Source organism: Lactuca sativa, chromosome 2, assembly GCF_002870075.4.
Source record: "Lactuca sativa cultivar Salinas chromosome 2, Lsat_Salinas_v11, whole genome shotgun sequence".
Classification (NCBI taxonomy): Eukaryota; Viridiplantae; Streptophyta; class Magnoliopsida; order Asterales; family Asteraceae; genus Lactuca; species Lactuca sativa.
In genome coordinates this window covers 147,388,374-147,393,188 of record NC_056624.2, presented here as the reverse complement: position 1 = coordinate 147,393,188, position 4,815 = coordinate 147,388,374, and the positions used below count along the sequence as shown (strand labels likewise).

At 36.1% G+C, this 4,815-nt stretch overlaps 2 long non-coding RNA genes across 2 annotated transcripts; both read right to left on the bottom strand.

Moving 5' to 3' along the window:
* Positions 1-1,845: 1,845 nt before the first annotated feature.
* Positions 1,846-2,834, bottom strand: LOC128132062 (uncharacterized). The gene is made up of 3 exons (XR_008229992.1): positions 2,729-2,834; positions 2,128-2,251; positions 1,846-1,970 (listed from the first exon to the last, which is right to left on the bottom strand). It is a non-coding gene; the product is annotated as an uncharacterized LOC128132062 (long non-coding RNA).
* Positions 2,835-3,425: 591 nt separating this feature from the next.
* Positions 3,426-4,340, bottom strand: LOC111885147 (uncharacterized). Its single transcript, XR_002848017.3, has 3 exons — positions 4,204-4,340; positions 3,673-4,077; positions 3,426-3,543 (listed from the first exon to the last, which is right to left on the bottom strand). It is a non-coding gene; the product is annotated as an uncharacterized LOC111885147 (long non-coding RNA).
* Positions 4,341-4,815: the final 475 nt, after the last annotated feature.

Here is a 4,815-nt window from a genome sequence, read left to right as displayed (position 1 = left end):
AAAGAGTACACTTAGTACTGTATAAGTAATGTCTCCAAATTTTTAGTGCAAAAACTACAACTCCCAATTCAAGATCATGGGTCGTGTAATTATTCTCATGCACCTTAAGTTGTCATGATGCATAGGCGATAAATTTTCCTATTTGCATCAACACACATCCCAATCCTTGATTTGATGTGTCGCAGTACACGACAAAATCTTCTGTCCCATTTGGAAGGGATAGGATTGGTGCACTACACAAAGTTTTCTTCAGTTTCTGACACTACTAGAAAAAAGGCCTTTTACGATGCTCATTGCGCGTCGTAAAACGCTCAGACGACGCGCAAATGCGTGTCAAGGAAGGCCCTGTCATAAAGAGAGACGACGCGCTTTTGCGCGTCGTCTATAGACGACGCGCATTTACGACGCGCGGTTATGACACGCAATGCGTATCAAGGAAGGCCCTGTCATAAAGGAAGACGACACGCATTTGCGTGTCGTAACCTTACGACGCGCGTGTTTATGACACGCAATGCGTATCAAGGAAGCCCCTGTCAAGAAAGGCCATGTCATAAATGAAGACGACACACATTTTTGCGTATCGTAATTTTAAATGTTTAAAAAAATATTATTTATAGATTTAATTATTTTCAAATTAAATTTGTATTTAATGTTTCATAATAGAAAATAAAATATCATATACAAAAAATAGAATCCATTGCATAAATTTAATTTCATACAAATAATCGTTCCATGGAAAGATAAAACAAATCAATAGAAGTTGTAACAAAGATTTACAAACAAATTAGATACAAAAAATACAATTCATTGCCCCTTTGCTTATTCAAGATCAACAGGGCCAGCAGGGGTCAACATTCTGGCAGCAGCCAATGTCTAACAATGTTCATAAAACAATTACAATTAATACATAATAAATAAGACGTTGATAATGCATAATATTAAAGAGATAATAGAATAGGTGCATACCTGAAGATTAAGATCGATGTAGGCAAGGATTATGGGTTGGGGTTCCATGTCAATTGGGACCATGGAAAGATGACCATTTATTACTGTCCCACGAAGCTTTACAAAGCTCATGAAGAACCGTTTTCACCATCCACAAAGGCTTGTCATCCGCTCCCGCTCTATAATATTAATATTAACAACAAACCCCAATTAAATCAATCTACTTAAGTAATTAATATATCAACATGCTCATTTACTCTCTCTCTCTCTCTCTCTCTCTCTCTCTCTCTCCCCCCCCTCTCTCTCTACCAATAAGGGCAACGTACTTATATCTTTTACACCATAGTAAAAACAAAATTAAATTCCTATTGTGTGTAAAAGAATGTACTTACAGGTTGCTTGCTATTATGGGTTTAGTTACAAGTTGGTTGTGATTATGGCTAACAAAATGTAAGTGCATCATTACAGTAGGTAGTCATAGAAAGTAAACTACATTAATGTGTATATTATTGTGTATAAGGAATAAAGTATGTATGTTTGATCAAAATGTAAGTGCACCAATGAGTCGGTTAATCTCAGACTTAAGGGTCATATTTTCATTAGGCAATGCAAGAATTGATCAAAGAAGAGCTAGTCTGGGGATATCTGACTCACAAGGAACTCCAATGGTAACTTTTAATTGCAGATTTTTTTTTAAATATAAACATTGATTCTAAGATTACTGAATTATAATTTATTATTTTTTGTGTTAAAAAGCCCGGGGAAGCTCTAAAGGACTTCTATAAGCGGACAAACAGTTACTGGCAAATGGCAGCATATGAACATACTGCTCACACCGGAAAGGTTTACTTTCACCATTTTATCGATTTACCTGTAGTGAATAGCCATTAATTACACCAATAATACTTTTTTCTTTTCAGTAAATCTTCTTTGACTTGTTTTTTTTATTGCAGGAACACCGGAAGGATGGTTTTGATCTTGCTGAAACTCGGTTCAAGGAGCTTAAGCCAATTCTTGTGCACAAACTGCTCAATGGATAGTAAATAAATAACTCAATGAGTTGACCATAATAACAACTAACAACCAATGATACTTCATATCTAATCAATCAAAGTAGGACCATAATTGTTAAGACAAATTAACATGTTGTTTATGAAATAGCTAGAAGATTGGTATGTATACCTTTTAAAAATCTCCACAATAAATAATATGAACTTTTGAAGCTTCTCTTTTCCATGTTTTCTTACCAGTTCGCTCACAAAGTCCATTGCTGCGGTCCTAGGACTGTATAGGTCTTCAATAATATCTGCAGAAAATTATGGGAAGTATGGTTGATATATATATATATATATATATATATATATATATATATATATATATATATATATATATATATATATATCATGATGGGTGAACCGGTTGAACATATGCAACGTATGGACACAGATGAGCAGTAGATGATACAGCTGCATGTTCAGTAAAGATCACATGTTGTCCAAACATACAGCTAAGGGCAAGATTGTCATTCTTAAAATATACATGAAATATAGCAGACTCATTTGGGAACTTTAACACTTGTATTTTATTCAACCATGTTTACATTTTTGTTAAGTATAAAGCGCAAGACTATATTGTAATTGATATAGTAATAAAATATTCAACAGAAAAGCAAAATATCACTGTGATATTTTTGGCAGGGTATTTTAGTGAAGGGGTATTTTAGTACTTTGACATTATGGTAGGTTTTTTATGATAGTGGTGGACATGGTTAGTGGGACAACACCTGTGTGAGTTCAGTATTTGGGACAGGTTCCTCTTCATAATCACAAGGCTGATAGCTCATGGATTCATTCTATTTTCCTGTCATTAATATTTTTGGTTCTTTCGAACTGTATACATATCCATACACTTCATATCATCTAGCACTGCACACGAATTAAAAAACAAAGCAAGTAAATTTATATACAATGTAAAAAAATTGAAGTTTACTTTTGTGTATTTAAAAATCATGCACCCGAACCAACTATGTTCTTCCAAATATTAAATTGATGACTTTTGTTGGAGGGGGTACTGATTCTAGAATTAATCCATCTTTCTTAAGCTTCAAACGAGTTCTGCAATTATAACAACATATATCATCCATATTTTTTATATTTAAAAAAAACGTGATAGAGTTAGTTATTTACCTTCCAAGAGGATAGAAAGAGGAGTGTATCAGCGTAGTGTGTGTCTATATAGAAAGAGGAGTGTATCAGCGTAGTGTGTGTCTATGTGTATAAGGAATTAAGAGTAATGATTCTTACCTGTATATACTGATCGCATGTATGGATCCTCACAATTATCTGCTTGCTCTAAAAGATGGGCGTATTCCATCAACTACAAAAACAATAAAAGTCTCTTACTCATTACTAATTTACTATGAACAATTATAAAAGAAGAAGAAGATATAGATTATAGAAACATTTTGGTGTTGGGAAATACCTCTGCCATTTTCTGTAGCATTGTCATGGGTTCAAAAATGAGTACTGGTAGAGTCACCATTGATGTGATATCAACACCTACATACTTCTGCATTCACCTGCAGTAACTATCATGCTCCTGTAAAAACACGAAAGAAAACAATGAATGACCATAATAGAACATAGATGTTATATGTAATAAGTACCCAAAACAGAGCAAAATGATGAGACTGTGAAAGAAACAAATAAGAGAAATAAGTTAGTGTACCTCTCCCTTCCATCTGCCTCTTTGTGCTTCAACTTCAACATCATTATTTTTAGTTATGTCTTATTTGTGTAAGATAAACTTACTTGATCGGTTCCAGTGGGTATAAGTAAGTGAGTCGAGTCCGATCGAGTTGAAGTAAGGTGGAGGGGAATTGGATTCGCTGATCAAGTGAGGAATGAGGATACTGAATGAGGAATAAGGAAGGTATTGGATCTGAGCAGAGATTATTCGAGAATAAGTTGGTTCTGAAACCTGGATGAGGCTGGTAAATAACATATTTGAATAGCATTAACTGCACACCATAAACTCTCTCTCTAGCTCCACCGTCGTTGGTGTAAAGGTGAAAGAACCCACGAAACCAGCCTCTATTGTGCGTCGATGAGGGTAGAAACTTAATGAACGAACCTGCAAGAAAACACAATTTGGGTGAGAATCAAGAAAGCACCAGATATCATTCTCAAAGCTCTTTTGTCGGCTGCTATTAATTTGAGAGAAGAAGCAGGAGATAGACAATCCATGTTAATAACTTACCTGAAGTGGATTTCAAGACTCTTTCCATGCCAAGTTTTGAGATTATGTCTTAATTTTGCTACTGATTAATCGAATTGATCCCTAGTTTTTTGTTCCGCCTGAAGGTGAAGTCTTTTGATACGAAATCGGAACCTACCTTCACCTCCGTGTTGGTTGAATCTTGGAATAACCTGAAAACTGATTCACGATCGACTGTGAGAACGTGGGTGAAGGCGGAGGCCCTAGGACTTCTTGTTGGAGGCGTTGGACGTGGGTGAAGAGGTGGGTGAATAGAGAGAAAGGGTAGGGCTTAGGTGATTTGAAGAGTTGTAGTCGCATGTGTGTAGAGGTGAGCCTCAGCTCGCTGACGAGGTGAGGTGAGACCGAGGTTGCCGATGAGGCTGATCATGTCGTTGACTGGAAAGCACTCGTGAGGAATGGAAAATCGTTTTGAATTATAGGGTTTGTAAATGTGGGGAGTTGTTGTAGATGGAGTAGGGTAGAGGTGAAGAGGAGTGAGCGGGGTACTTCAAAATTTTGGGGGATTTCCCCCCTTTAGCTATTAATGGAGGATCAGACTCTCGTTCTTACAACACAGAACGAAGCCAACATAAAACCATGTTTCTGGTGGTG